Genomic DNA, 16943 nt, shown 5'->3' with positions numbered 1-16943 from the left:
ACAAAAGTTTGAATAATGAAACAAACAAATCCTAATTAGCAACTGTACTAGGTACCAGTTCTATGTCACTTTAAAAATAGGGGACTTAACTGGTTCTTAAAAGTAGCATTGCAATCGGAGAGAATAATGTGCAAAGTCCCTGTGGTAGGAGAGAGCACAGTCTATTAAAGAAGTGAAAGATAGAACCTAGTTGCAAGGAGCATTAACTGTACAAACAATGAATGTTGTAGAACAGGAGAGGTAGTCAAGGAAAAACTGGAGAAAATGGAACTTGGAGCTAAATTTTAAAGAAAAGGAAACTTTATTTATTTATTTATTTTGAAAAGGAAACTTTAGAAAAGAAAGTACTAGGTACTTCTGGCAGCTGGCACAGGAAAAACAAAGGCTTGGAATATAAAAGTATAAATGTTATTTCCTTTTTATTGCCATTCTTTTAATTGATGTATCTGTGACCTTGCATATTTAAAAATCAAAGACAGCCCTAGCCAGTTTGGCTCAGTGGATAGAGCATTGGCCTGTGGACCGAAGGGTCCTGGGTTCAATTCCGGCCAGGGGCATGTACCTTGGTTGCAGGCTCCTCCCCGGCCCAGGCCCTGGTCGGGGCTTGTGCAGGAGGCAACCAATCGGTGTGTTTCTCTCACATCGATGTTTCTCTCTGACTTTCCACTCTTGCTAAAAATCAATGGAAAAATATCCTCAGATGAGGATTAACCAAAAAATAAAAAAAAAATCAAAGACATATATGCTGCCATATTTATAAATATATATATTTTTTTATTTCAGAGAGGAAAGGAGGGGGGAAGAGAGAGATAAAAACATCAATGATGGGAGAGAACCATTGATCAGCTGCCTCCTGCATTCCCCCTACTGGGCGTGTGTCCTGACCAGGAATCAAAGCATAACTTCCTGCTTCATAGGTCGATGCTCAAACACTGAGCCACACTGGCCAGGCTATGTTGCCATATTTTAAAATTCAATTTATACAGTGATTTACCTAAAATGAAATGCGTCAGACTTTCTCAAACAAAAACTGTACTCAAAACGTATTACACATTCAAATGTAAAAGATAAAACTACAAAACTTTTAGAAAAAAAAATGTAGGAAAAAATGTTTAGGATTTAGAGCTAGGCAAAGAGTTCTTAGACTCGACACCAACAGTGTAATCTACAAAAGGGAAACTTGATACACTGAACCTCATCAAAATTAGATTTTTGTTTTTGAAAGCCCATGTGAAAAATATGAAAAGACAAGCTATAGACTGGGAGAAAAGATTTGCAAATTAAATGTCTAACAAAGGACTTGGATCTAGAGTATATAAAGAACTTTCAAAATTCAATAGAAAAAAGAGTCCAATGAGAAAATGAGCAAAAGACAGAAAGAGACATGTCACTGAAGAGGATATACATGTAGCACATGATCACACAAAAACATGCTTTGCATATTATATCAGCAAAATGCAAATTAAAAACTATGATTAGGTATTACTATACACCCATCAGAATGTCTAAAGAGAGCAAACAAAAAATAACACCACCAACTGTCGGTGAGAATATATAGAAATAAGATTATTGATATGTTGCTGGTGAAAATGTAAAATGGTACCACCACTCTAGACAACAGTTTGACAATTTCTAACCAAATTAAACATCCAGTTACTATATGATCCGGCAATTGCCTTCTTGAGTATTTATCTCAGAGAAATAAAAACATTTTCACAGAGAAACATACATATATGACTGTTCATATTGGCTTTATACACAATATCCTACAACTTGAAACAGCCTAGATATCCTTCAACCAGTGAATGGTCAAATCGTGATATAGAACTACCGTGGAATTCTATACAGAAATGAGGAGTAACCAACTCATGGTTCACACAACTTGATAAATACCCCGAGGATTATACTGGGTGGGAAAAAAAAAGCTAAAGGTTACATAATTTGTGATTCCATTTGTATAACACTGGAGGCCCAGTGCACAAAAATCATGCACTTGGGCGGGGTCCTTCATCCCGGCCTGCGCCCTCTTGCAGTCCTGGAGCCCTTGGGGGTTATCCAACTGATGGCTTAGGCCTGCTCCCCGGATATCCTTAGCACTGCCACAGAGGTGGGAGAGGCCAGCCATGAGCCAGACTTCTGGCTGAGGGACACTCCCCCTGTGGGAGCACACTGACCACCAGGGGGAAGCTCCTGCGTTGAGCACCTGCCCCCTGGTGGTCAGTGCACATCATAGCAATGGGTCATTCTGCTGTTTGGTCAATTTGCATATTAGCCTTTTTTTATATAGGTTTTTGAAATGGAGAACATTTTATTGGTTACAGGGTTTAATGATATTAAACATTGTATATAAAATTCTAGAGATATTTGTAGTCTAGAACAATATTATCTTCCCTCAGAACATTTTCTTTTAAACAGGTAATGAGGGAAGTAGAAATCCCAAATCACCTTAATCTAGTAAAATATTGATATGATTAAAAGCTAGACATCAGTCCATGCAAGATCTGGTCCATTTAGGACTTACCCTTAATCTTAGCATATTTCCGCTCTATATCTTAATCCAAAACATAAGGGTTTCACCGAGGCCCCTGTACTTGCAGACTATGAACTCCGATATTTGTTCCCCAGTCATCTGAGTCTACTAAACTCTGCCCAGCTCTGCTTCTTAAATTCATAGATGTCCCTGTGGTTAAAACTCACCTCACTAGGTTTCCTTCTTGGAGAGTTATGGCCTCATACTTCTTCAATGCCTTGTTAATTCTTAAGCTTCTAACAAATTCATCCTCCAGATTTTCTAGCTTTCTTACTGGAAGGGTGGGCTGTGCCAGCAAGGCCAAGGGTGAACCTTCGTGGGGGCGGCTGAAAGGCTTAGAAAAGACAGACAAGAGAATGAAAGCTGGGTCTCCGTGGGACGCTGCTTCTCTGAGAGACAGCGACCGCGCCCACAAGCCATGTCTTTATTTTATAGCAGATGCCACGAGGCAAAGTAAGGGCGTGATCAAGATGTTTACAACATTCTCGTGGGTTTCAATCCTACTCAACTACAAGCACCTGAACTCTATCAAGTCCATATCACTCAGGCCCGTGGGGCCACGTGTTCGGACCATAGGTTCAAGCTCACAACTACAGCTGTTGGTTATAATTGTGCTGGGAGGGCCCTGTCCTCCAAGCTGAGACTTGCACGTGGCCATGAGAGGACTGTGCCCGCTCATCAGTCCAAGTCTTGAACCTGTGCAAACACTGTAGCCACTCCCCACACAGAAGGGTTGGTCTAAGCCAGTAGTTCTCAACCTTGGCTGCACATTAGGATCATCTGGGAATCATTTTAAAATCCCGATTCCTGGGCCTCATCCTCCGGAAATTCTGTTTCTTTGTTACTAATGTTGTGGCCCCACCCTATAACAAAGAAACAGAATTTCTGGAGGATGAAGCCCAGAAATCAGGACTTTAAAAAGATTCCCAGGTGATTCTAGCGTGCAGCCAAGGTTGAGAACCACTGCTTTAGTGGAAGAGGAAGTCTTGGTTGCCTTTTTAATGTTGATCCTAGAGGACCATTGCATGAGTACCGATGGGGTCCCTCAGCCTTGCCTGGGGGGATCGGGCCGAAACAGGCTTTCCAACATCCCCCGAAGGGTCCCAGTTTGTGAGAGGGCGGTTCTCAGGTGATGTGCCCTGGAATCAGGTTCCCTCCTCTCTGGTTCTAGGTGCCTCACCCAAGAACTGCAGCTGCCAAGTCACCGAAGCTCGGCAGCTCCTGCGTTGAGCGTCTTCCCCTTGTGGTCAGTGCACATCATAGGTACCAGCCAGTCAGCTGGTCAGCAGGTCCCTTAAGCATTTATATATATAGATTTATGTAACGTCCCCATTTTTCTTCTAGAGACTTTTCCCAGAGCCATCAGTCCTCCCACTCCAATCTGAAATATTTACTTCCCTTGTGAAAGAGAATAATTCTTTGTCCTCACATATCTTAAAAATACTTGTATCCCTTGCCCAGCCAGTGTGGGTCAGTGGTTGAGCATTGGCCTCTGAACCAAGAGGTCATGGTTCAATTCCCAATCAGGATACATGCCTGGGTTGCAGGCTGAATCCTCAGTAGAGGGCATGCTGGAGGCAGCCAATCAATGATTCTTTTTCATCATTGATGTTTCTATCTTTCTCTCCCTCTCTCTTCCTTTCAGAAATCAATCAATAAATAAACACACACACACACACACACACACACTTTGGTAGTTTAGTTTGACCATCCTTGTCACTCAGAGCTTGAATTCATCTGCCACATTTTCTGCTAGCACTAGAGCTACTGATGAGAACACAGCTTTATCAGACCTGAGAAATTTCTTCTTCCTTTTTCCTTGGTCTCCTTCCCTCCATCCTTCTCCTTTCCTGCATCCTAGTTCCTTCCTACTCCCCTTCCTCTCCTTCTCTTCTACCCCCTTCTTGTTCTTTGTTGATAAGTACTTCCCTCTGTTTTTCATGCTGCATTTTCTATCAATTGGATGTTAGATCTTCATTATCGATTATTTATATGCTTATTCTTTGCTTTCCAAATTTTTATCTTGCAGGTTTTCATAATAAATTCTAAGCATTTCTCAATTTTCATATTTTATTCCTCTATTATATTTTATGTATTTATACTGGCAATCATATTAATGATTTTTTCTCTTAATTTTTGTTCTCTTGTTATCTGACTATTCCTTTCATATAGTATTCTGTGCTCATGTTAGAAATGAAGTATCTTCTTTTATCTAAGATATTGATTTTTGTACATAGTAGCTCTGTGTGGTGGTTTTAAAATATGTCTAAATTATTTTACAGTCTATCCCTCAAAAGACAGAGACTAATTCCCCACTCCTTGAGTGCAGGCTGAACTTAGTGACTCACTTTATTTCTAATAAAATGGCAAATTAGACAGTTTATAATCTAGAATTACAAATGTAAATGTCCTCAAATCTCATTTATCTACACTCAGAAGTTGTGGAGTAATTTAACATCTCTATAACAATGTTTAACAACATGTTTAAGTTAAATACAAGTTGAAATGTGATATTGTGATATTTAAAAATAAAGGAGCAAGTTACATTAATAGGGAACTTAAAATTTCGCAAGCCACTAAAGGTAGTTTTTATACCACCAGGTAAAATAAAAATTCCTTTTTCAGCAAAGCAGAATGTTGCCCATCAAGGATAAGACAGAAAATAGATATTTTCAATTAGTAGGAATATGTAAGTCCATGTAGAACAGACAGATTGCTGGTTGAAATTGGAATAAACCAGAACTAATGGTAAAAATATGCCAGTGGGAATGAGAGAACCTGTTATATAATCTATTAAAAGGTTTGATGTATAATGGGAATCCTTGTTGACTTAGTGCCAGACATTACTATTTTCTGATTGTTTGGCTATTAATACGCAGTTGTTGTTGTTTTTTTTTTTTTTTTCAAAATATATTTTTATTGATTTTTTACAGAGAGGAAGAGAGAGGGATAGAGAGTTAGAAACATTGATGAGGGAGAAACATTGATCAGCTGTTTCCTGCACACCTCCTACTGGGGATGTGCCTGCAACCAAGGTACATACCCTTGACCGGAATCGAACCTGGGACCTTTCAGTCCGCAGGCCGACACTCTATCCATTGAGCCAAAGCGGTTAGGGCTGTTTTGTTTTATTTTTAGGGCACGTATCAGGCGCTGAGCTGGGTCTACAGTTTCAACAGTGAGCAAAGCAGACCTGGGGCCTGTTGGAAAACTTATTTTCTTGAGAGAGATAGAAACATTAATCAAATAGTCACACGAATAGTTATTTGACTAAGTCAGCATTTTCCAAACTCTGGAACACAGAATGTACTAAAACTAAAAATATATTTGTAACACCAATAAGAAATCATACGATATAATGTGCAAATGAATGAAAGTAGACAACAGGAAGTGGTATCAGGGATTCCTTAATTACTGTGAGGAGTGATAACAATGTGACTCCTGTGGGTTTTTATTCTGTAACTAGAGGCCTGATGCACGAAATTCATGCAAGAGTAGGCCTTCCCCTGGCTGCCGGCACTGGCTTCCTTTGTCCGGAAGGTCGTCTGGAAGGACGTCTGGTCTAATTAGCACATTATGCTTTGATGATTATAGATAGAAAAAATCCAAATGAGAGGGAGAAAATATTTTATTCCAAACAAAAACCAGCAAGATAGTAAGATATCACAATATGTGTTAAAACACAAGACAAGATACACAGGATGGATTAGCAAAGACAGAAGAGCCGGCCCACATCAATGTGATAGTTTGTAAAGGCTGCCTATGCGTCAGTGCACAAACTGAATGTCATTTACACGTGCATCAGGCCATAGATCATGCAGCCTCGTGACATTCTTCATGATTGCACCCCGTTTCTTAAAAGGCAGAAGACAGCATAGCAAAACAAGCTGGGCTACAAATGTTTTCAATATTTTTTCAGACACATATATTTTTTAAAATGCTTTTTACAGGCAACCTATCCCATGCATCACTTTCTTTTTTCCTGGGCACTCCCTCTCACCCAAGTATTTTTTTGGAACCCTTTGGGTAAGCACCAATGGGGCAGCGCTCTGAGGGAACATAGTTTAACTCTTCATAAGATAACAAGGTCATAGGAAGCTAAGAATGGAAATGGACTTCAGTGACTATTTTAGTTTAAAATAATGTTATAAAAGGAGTTCAAAATTTTCAGAAAATGACAGTATTATAGAGATTTTTAAAAAATGCCTAAAAGACTCTTAAGTAGATCTACTATTGAAAGTCTGACTGTCTAAGACAGTGATGGCGAACCTTCTGAGCTCCGCGTGTCAACATTTTGAAAAACCCTAACTTAACTCTGGTGCCATGTCACATATAGAAATTTTTTGATCTTTGTAACCATAGTAAAACAAAGACTTATATTTTTGACATTGATTTTATATATTTAAATGCCATTTAACAAAGAAAAATCAACCAAAAAAATGAGTTCGCGTGTCACCTCTGACACGCGTGTCATAGGTTCGCCATCACTGGTCTAAGAAATTCCTACCCAGCATTCATGTAGTGTCTGCCTTAAAGTTTTCACTGGTGTAAAAACTTTTCATTTCACCATTGGTTTATTCAGGAATTATGAATGGACTACTGTTGTTGTGCTAGGGACCATTGAAAACCCTTGGGAAACATGGTCTTGTAAGCCCTCAAATGTGGCCTGTCTTATATATCTTGTCTTATTTTTTAATATACACAGTGATATTTTATCTTGTCTATTTTTGTTTTTAGTAAAGTGTTTTCTCTTTCTCATTTGGATTTTTTTTCTATTATAGAATAAGTAACCCCAATGGATCAAATTTTTATCACAATTTCATAAAGGATCCTACTAGTGAAGAGCTCATGATACAATAGAGTAGTGATTCTCAACCTTCCTAATGTCGCACCCTTTAATACAGTTCCTCATGTTGTGGTGACCCCCAACCATAAAATTATTTTCGTTGCTACTTCATAACTGTAATTTTGCTACAGTTATGAATCGTAATGTAAATACCTGATATGCAGGATGTATTTTCATTGTTACAAATTGAACATAATTCAAGCATAGTGATTAATCACAAAAACAATATGTAATTATATATGTGTTTTCCGATGGTCTTAGGCGATCCCTGTGAAAGGGTCGTTCGACCCCCAAAGGGGTCACGACCCACGGGTTGAGAACCGCTGCAATAGAGGAAAAAATAAAATATTATGAAACTTCACATGTTAAAAATGTGAGACTCCGTATTCAATATCAACTTTGTAAAAATAAGTTGCATTTTATGTGCAGCGAATGGGACACAGAGGGACACCATTCTAAGTAAAAAGGACTAATGTTGATGGAGGTATGTAGGTAAACATCCACAGAGTATGTTTGGAACTAGTAAGTGGTTCAGACTGGCTGGGGCGGATGCCATGTCTTTATTAAAACTCATAATTTTCCTTTCAACCAAAATAATGAACACATCCATCAAACCCAAATGCTCTCTTGTGTTCCTTTGTAATCGCTCTCTTCCCTCCCACTAACCTTAGGCAACCACTGATCGGTGTTAAGTCACTGTATTAGTTTGTTTTCTAAAACCTTACATATGTGAAATCATACACTGTGTACTTTTACTTGGCCAGTATTCAGTCATATTTATCCATGCATAATTATTTTCATATTTATCCATGCAGTTGCATGTAACAGTAGCTCATTTTTTTTTTCTATTGCAGCATAGTATTGCATTGCATGAATATACCAAAATTGTTTAACCATTCCCCTATGGATGGACAATTAGGTTATTTCCAGTTTGTCTCCATTACAAATAAAACTACTATGGACATTTCTGTAGGTTTTTATGTCTGTTACATATATCAATCAGTAGGAGTAGAAAGAGTGAGTTGAAGAGCAGATGTGTGTTTACCTTCTTAAAGAAACTTTCAAGTTCTTTCCCAAAGCGTTTCCTTCCCCTTTCAGAATGTGTTTCAATTTTTTCAGTTGTTTCAATTTTTTGACAATCTTTAATTTTAGATATTCTATCAGATATGCAATATTTTTATTTTTATTTGCATTCCTTAAAGACTAATGATGTTGATCATGTTTTTATGTGCTTACTTGTCATTCATATATCTTTTAGCCATCTTATTATTGGATTTTTACTGAGCTTTCTTATTATCAAATTTGAGATTTCTTTATATATTATGAATACAAGTTCGTTATCAAATATGTGGTTTGCCAGGATTTTCTCCCAATCTGTGACTTTTCTCATTCTCTTAACAATATCATTTAAAGGGCATAAATTCTTCATTTTAATGAAGTGCAATTTGTCAATTTGTATTTTGTTTTTTGTTTTTTGTGTGTGTGTTTTTTTTGGTGTGTGTGTGACTTGTGCTTTTTATATTGAGATGTTTTATGGCCTAAAGCAATGGTCCGCAGACTTGCTCTGTTATAGTAAACAATTTAGACTTTAGGTCATACAGTATCTATTGTAGTTCACATTTCCATGTCTGTGTTCTCATAGAACTTTATTTACAAAAATAGACAATGGGCCATATTTGTCCTGTGAGCCATAAGTTGTTGATTCGCAGCCTAGAGTATGGGTTATTTTGGTTTATTTTGGTAAATGGTTTATGTACAATTAAAAGAACGTATATTCTGTTGTTGAGAGAATTGTTCTATAATTCAATTAAGTCAAGTTGGTTGATAGAATTGTTTAAATATTATATGGTCAGGCAGTCTGCCTTTCTTATTTGCTATCTGTTCTACCAATTATTGAGAGAGTATTGAAATCCGAAACTATAATTATAGATTTGTCCATTTCTCTTATCAGTTTTGCTTTATGTATTTTATAACTACTATTAGGTTAAAAAATGTTTAGAATTATGTGCTCCACCAAGTTAACCTCTGTATCGCTATGAAATGACTCCTTTCATCTCTGGTAATAATTTCTGTTCTAAAATCTACTTCATTGAATATTAATATGGCCATTCCAGCTTTATTTTAGTTATTTAACATGGTTACCTTTTCCATAGTTTTAACTTGTGTCTTTATATTTAAAGTGGATTTACTATTGGCAGCATATAGTTAGGTTTTCTTTTTTTATACAATATGACAATATTTACCTTCGAATTGGGGTATTTAAAACACTTATATTTAATGTAATATGAATGGTTGTGTTTATATCTACCATCTTGCTATTTATTTTCTGTTTGTCTAATCTGTTTTTTGTTCTCTTTTTTTTCTATTTTCTGACTTGTTTTATATTAATTAAATATCCTTTTGTGATTCCATTTTTGTTTGCTCATTTGCTACAACTCATAATTGTATTATATTTAGGATTTCTGATATACATTTTAACTTATCAGAGTCTACCTTCAAGTAATATTATACTTCTTTTAAAAAAAATATATTTTATTGATTTTTTTACAGAGAGGAAGGGAGAGAGATAGAGAGTTAGAAACATCGATGAGGGAGAAACATCGATCAGCTGCCTCCTGCACATCTCCTACTGGGAATGTGCCCGCAACCAAGGTATATGCCCTTGACCAGAATCGAACCTGGGACCTCCCAGTTCGCAGGCTGAAGCTCTATCCACTGAGCCAAACCGGTTAGGGCAATATTATACTTCTTTATGTAAGAAGTTTACAGCAGCTTACTTCCTTTTCTACTCATTCCAACTTTATGCTACTGTTGTCATATATTTTCTTTTGACATATGTTATAAACTTCATAACACATTGTTATTATATTTGCTTTAAGCAGTCAATCATCTTTAAGCAGATTTAAATAAGAAAAAATATTTCAGATTTATTCACATAATTACCATTTTCAGTGCTCTTCATTCTTTTTCATAGTTCCAGATTTCCACCCACTATGATTCTCCTTCCTTTAACATTTCTTATAAAGTAAATGTACTGGTAATGGATTCTTACAGCTTTTGTATGTCTGAAAATACCTTCATTTCACCTTAATTTTTGAAAGACAGTATCATCGGGTGGGGGGGGGGATTTCTAAATTCACTGTTTTGTTTGTTTGTTTTTATTACTTCAAAGATGTGTTCCGCTGTCTGGCTTGCATTGTTTCCCATAAGAAATTTGCTAGCTTTGTTTTCTTTTTTACTCTGCATATAATGTATTCTTTTCTTGTCTGACCGTTTTTTAAATTTCCCAATTATCACCAGTTTTAAGCAATGTGACTCTAATATAACTTACTGTAATTTTCTTAATGTTTCTTGTGTTTGGGATTTATTGAGTTTCTTGAAACTCTGGGTTTGTTTAACCAAATTTGGAGATTTTGAACTCCTAGCTCCACCTCCTCCACTCAGGGGGACCTCTTCCACATTCAAGAAACCCCTCCAGGCCCTGAGCTGGGACAGTCATAGCACTCACTCTATTTATTCCCCATCTCTAAGGCATCACTGTCCTTTTTGACAGAAATCCAGTGTTTTGAGAACCATTTTATTTAAATGTTTTCTTTAGTTATTTCGGGTGGGATAGTACATTCAGTTCCTGTTACTCCATTTTACCCAAAAGCTGAAGTCCAAACTCAGGGGTTTTTAAAGCTCCTCCCTTTGTTGCTGGATTTGAATTTTATTGCATTATGGTTAGAGGAGACAGTTTGTGTGCATCGAACATTTGGAAGTCCTAAGACTTCTTTTAAGGTCTAATGCATTATCTATTTTTATAAATACTGCATATGTCCTTGAAAAATATGTATCCTTTCTGCCTGCTGGGTATAGCATTCCTTATGTAGTTGCTTGAGTTAATACATTAATTGTTATGTGATTACTAAATCTGCTTACATGTTTGTCTCTTTGAGCAGTCAGTTTCTGAAAGGGGGATGTTCAAACTCCATTTAAATTATTTTATCAATTTTGCATTTCAATTCTTGTAGCTGTTGTTTAATAGATGTAGGGACTATCTAGAGAGGATCATATGTATTTATGATGAATACTCCTTACTTCTTTATTGTTAATTTTACAAGCATGTAATGTCATTACTTGTTCTTCATGATATTATTGCCTTAAATTCTACCTTTCAAATATTAAGGTTCATCTCAGAGCATTTTTGGTTCATAGTCACTTATAGTATCTTTTCTATCCATTTATAGCCAATATTTATTCATATATTTATTTTAAATGTACCTCTTTGGGATAATATTAGATCTTTTAAAAATATTTACCACACAACCAGAAAAAAATCAGAATACATATAATAAAATATCTATATCCTTTCACAGAAATAGATAAAGTTTTACTGAAATTAAGAAATTTTTTAAAAACAGGTATATGCTATGTTCAAGTTTTGACAGATTCAATATTATAAACATACTATTGAATATATATAAATTCTACCTAATTAATCTATCCATTAAATACAATTCTAATCAACATCTCCAGGCATTGTTTTATAGAAGTATATAAGCTGAGTCTAAAATTAACTTGATAATGCAAAGCAATTACAGAAGAGATAAGGTAATTGTCCTAGTCCATTCAGGCTGCTAATAACAATATACCACAGGGTGGTTAGCTTATAAACAATAGCAATTTATTTCTAATAGTTTTGGAGGCTGTGAAGTCCAAGGTCAACTTGCCACAGATTTGGTGTCTGGTTAAAGCTCACTTCCTAGTTCACAGACATCTGTCTTTTTACTATGTTCTCACATGGCAGAAGGGTCAAGGGAGTTTCTGGGGTCTCTTTTATAAGGCTGCACCCCGTGTCCTAATCACCTCCCAGAGACCTCAACTCCTACTACCATCACATTGGGGGGTAAACTGGCAGATAAAGGGGCTCAGCACACCCCCAAATACCGTAGGATACCTTAGAAAAGTACACGCCCAGGCATATCACAATAAAGTGCTGATGGGGAAAAAAAAAAGTCTTGAAAGCAACCAGAGAAAAAAACAACACATTAAGCGCAGACAGCACCTTGTATTGATTGCAGTCAATTCAAATGACTGCAAACTTCTCATGAGAAATCATGGAGGCCAGGAAATAATGGAACAACTTATTTAAAGCGCTGAAAGCAAATAACTCTCAACCCATAATTTTGTAGTCAATTATTCTATTTCTGTTTTCAGATGTAAAAATAAAAAAGAAATTCCAGGATAAAAGAAAACCAACTGCTAAACTCTGAAAGGAAGGTTAAAAAACATTCAAGAGGAAGACATCTGTCACTAGAAGCACACTTGGCACTTTAGGAAGTAAATATCTGACAATATATAATAGACTAATTGTATCCTCTTACGTTTTTTAAAAATACATATTACAGTTAAAAACAAAAATGATAATATTTTCTGAAGGGATTTTCTTTTTTTGACAACTACAACATAATAGGGGAAGGGTAAAAGGAACTAGATGGTGACAAGTTTTCTACATTCCATTTGAAGTGGTAAAATATTAATTCTAATTAGGCTATCGTAATTAAATATGAATATTTTATCCCTTGAGCAACTACTGGGAAAAGATATAGAGAGAGGTAAACTTAAAATCCCAATGGGTAGAAGAGATAAACAAAATATGAGCCATACCATGTTGATGGATGAAGAGCTCAATGTATTAAAGATGTATATTCTTTCTAAATTGATCTACACATTTATTAAACAAATTCAAAAAGAGTCTGGAGACTTCGCTAGAAATAAATAATTGATATTTATTCAAGGGTCTTGGAGTTTTCAAACTAGAAACATAGCTAGGCAAAACCCAGAAGTGTTTCAACGAAGAAAGAAGACTGATAAGTTTCTATAGTAAAAAGTACATTTTTGAGAAGTATCAGTCTTTCATTCTTAGCCTTAGCATTGGTCCAGGAGAGCTATCAGTCAGATGTCAGGTAGTTAGAATGATGGATGCCAGGTGTTGGAGATGGGTGCCAGGAACTCTGGTTAGTCCCAGTGGTCTTGGTAATAGATGTCAGGTGGATGTTTATGTGAGTTCTCCAGGGGGCAACCAAGTGGCCTAGATACATAGGCCTTTCAGCAGGTAATTATAGGGTTACCTGGGGGTCCAGATGTATAGCATTGATGCAGGACTGAAAAGTTCAAAAAAGTTTTAAGTTCCCAGGCTAGTTAGAACAATAATGGTGTCTTTTCCTTATGTCTTAAACTTCATAATGTTAATAATTTTAGCAGTTTAGTTAAAATGACTCTATTTTATATATTTCCTGTCTTCATTCTTTTCTCACATTCAACACAATTCCAATCAAAGTCTCAGCAGGATTTTTTTGTAGAGACAAGCATATTCTTATGATCATATAGAAAGACAAATAAACTAGAATAGCCAAGCAATTTTGAAAAAGAACAAAGTTAGAGGACATTACCCAATTTTCGGGTGTATTATAAAGTTACAATAATCATGACAGTATGGTATTGATAGACACAGATCAACTGAAGAGACTGGAGTCCAGATATATCCTCACATAAACATTAAAAAGGAATTTTTGAGAAAGATATAAAAGCAATTCAATGAGAAAAAAATGTAATTTTTTCAAGAAATGGTGTTTGAACAATTAGACATCCATGTGTTAAAAAGAAAATAATCTAAACCTATACCTTATACTTCTTACAAAAAAATACTTAAAATGGACCACAATTTTGTAAAAAGCAGAGCCATAACATTTTTTAGAAGAAAACATAGGAGAGAATTTCCATGCTTTTTGTGTTTGGCAATGAATTCCAAAATATAATCCAAGGATATAATCCATACATGAAAAAATTTGGTTGATTTTTAGCGAAGCAAAACATTCTTAGTTCTGCAAAAGACACTGTTAAGAAAACTAAAAGACAAGTCATATTTGCAATTCCCATATTTCACAAAGTATTTTTATCTGAAATGTATAAAGAACTCTCAAGACTCAACAATAAGAAAAGAATCTATTTTAAAAACAAATGGGTAAGATTTGATCAGACACTTCACCAAGGATGATTTATTGATGGCAAACAAGCATATTTATAGGCACTCACCAGCATTATGACACAGCACCCAGCTGGAAAGCCAATCATCAAGAGACAGGGGCTGGTGGAAGGAAAATAGATTTATTCAGGAGCTGGCTCATTGCAGACTATGTTAATAATTGGATGGGGGAGGGGTTTTGTAAAGAGAGAGGAGAAAGAGAGAAGAAAAATAAGAACAAAGGAATGGAAAGAACAGAGTTGAGAGTTCTCTGTTGACTACATTCAAGTCAACACGATCTGTTCAAATAACTGGTTGAAGGGCAGCAAATCTCCCAGAGCCTACATGTGTGAAGGTCGGACTGGGCTTCTTTTGAAGTTAGTTCCTTGAATTCTTAAGCAAACAGACTGTTTACCTGAAGTCACATATTAGTTAACAGGTCATCATTTACAGAAATAATGTTAAAAGAATGGTGGGGTGGGTCACAATTAGACAGAAGGAAACTAAAGCCATCATGGGATACTAACGCATCATGGAATATCTATATATTAGAATAGATACATTTTTTTTAAGAACTGACAATATCCAGTCCTGGAGGCGATGCAGAACAATTAGACCCTCATACTTTGCTGGTGGGGATGCCACATACTGCAGCCATTCTGGAAAAACTGTTTGGCAGTTTCTCATCATAGTAAACATACAATTACCACACAACTCAGAAATTGCACTTCTATGTATTACTCTAGAAAAATGAACACTTATGTTCATGCTGGAACCGGTACACAGATGTTGATGGCAGCTCCTTCATGATTGCCAGAAACTGGAAACAGCGCCAATGCCCTTCAATGCATGAAAAAACAAACTGAGGTGTGTCCATGTACAGGAATACTCCTCAGAAATAAAAGAGAACAACTATGATGCACCCACAATGTGATGGATCAAGTGAAGAAGCTAGTCTCAAAGGGCCGCATGAGTCTATTTATATGACATTTTGGAAAATGCAAAACTATTGGGTCTGAAGATACAGAAGTGGTTAGTAGCAGCTAAAGGTGGGAGGGAGATTTGATTACAAAGGGCAGCACAAGGAATTTTTTCGTTTTTATATATTATTTTTTGATGTCTAGAGAGAAAGGAAGAGAGATGGAGATAGAGAAACATTGATGTGAAAGTGAAACATCAATCTTGTACTCCCCCTACTGGGAACTGAGCCTGCAACCCCGGGCATGTGCCCTGACTAGGAATGAAATCGGAAACCTTTTAGTGCCTGGGACTATGCTCAACCAACTGGGTCACAGTGGCTGGGGCGAAGGAATTTTTCTTGATTGACAGACCTGTTTTGGATCCGGATTGTGGTGATGGCTACACAAATCTATGCATGTGTCCAAAGTCATAGACATGCTCACAGAGGACGTTAATTTTATGATTTATTTTTAATAATAATAACAAAGCACATTTATTATTTTTTAATGACATTATAATCTCTTTAATGACTGAAACTCTTGTTTATATTTCTGGTAAAACCAACAACACTGAAGATCACGCTAAGCACAGTTTCTGAATAGACAGCCATGTGGAGGTTGAAACTATTCATGCTAATTAAATACATATGAATATTTTAGCAGTACAGTCAAGAAAATCATATCAAGTAAAACTTATAACAAAGTTAATTTAGCATGCATTACTGATATGAGTCATTATTATTGGGTGGCATGATACCCAGTTCCTTGAAATGACTCTAATTAGTATTACTTTTGTAGTCAACCCACTTAAAATATTTCACCAGTATCTACAACTTTTGTCAATATTTTTAATCGTGATGCTTATAGCACAAAACTTACATATGTGTCTCCTATTTGGGGGCATGAGTAACCAGATAAAAAATTGTTTGGAAGTGGAATAATTGAAGCACTGAGATACTCAAGGGAAATGTGAGATTGGGCAGAGTAAGAAGTTAAAGTGTAAGACTTCTAGTAACCCATAATGATTCATTGCATACTTCCTGCACGTAATATAATGTGTTAGAAACTTTAATAGATACAGTTGCAAATTATCCAAGATCTCTGACCCTCAAAGAAATTCAAAGAAGAGTGAGAAAGAAGGTCCATGAAATGGCAGATGCAAATTTCGTGAATTGTAAAGCGATCTATGAAATGCAAATAATAGAAACCTGGCTTTGGCGCACATGATGACAAAAATCATAAGAAAATTCTACCGGTATTTATTTATAGAGGAGGGACTTGTAACTGGGAAGGCCTAGGGCCTTGTTGAAAAGATAGTCATTGAGTTGAACAAGAGTTAGGGACATACTGAGACTGAGCAGTGCAGACTTGGGATGGCAGTAACTGAGCTCGGTGACATTGGAACAGAGACTGAAAAAGATGGGAAATTTGGTTAAGAAAGATTGCATTTGAGGCATGGACTACATGGAAATGCCAATCAGGAATTCAGGACTGAAGTGAGAAGAGAAAGAGCAAAGTACATAGAGGCAATTTTTTAAAAAAATGCAAATAGATGAAGAAAAAAAAAGGAAACCGAGTGAAAATGGAAAGGACTGTGTGCAA

The sequence above is a fragment of the Myotis yumanensis genome, unplaced genomic scaffold (assembly GCF_028538775.1).
Source record: "Myotis yumanensis isolate MYYU_CA2020_CCGP unplaced genomic scaffold, mMyoYum1.0.hap1 SCAF_19, whole genome shotgun sequence".
Lineage (NCBI taxonomy): Eukaryota > Metazoa > Chordata > Mammalia > Chiroptera > Vespertilionidae > Myotis > Myotis yumanensis.
The sequence above is the reverse complement of the archived record's forward strand: the minus strand, read 5'-3'. Positions refer to the sequence as shown.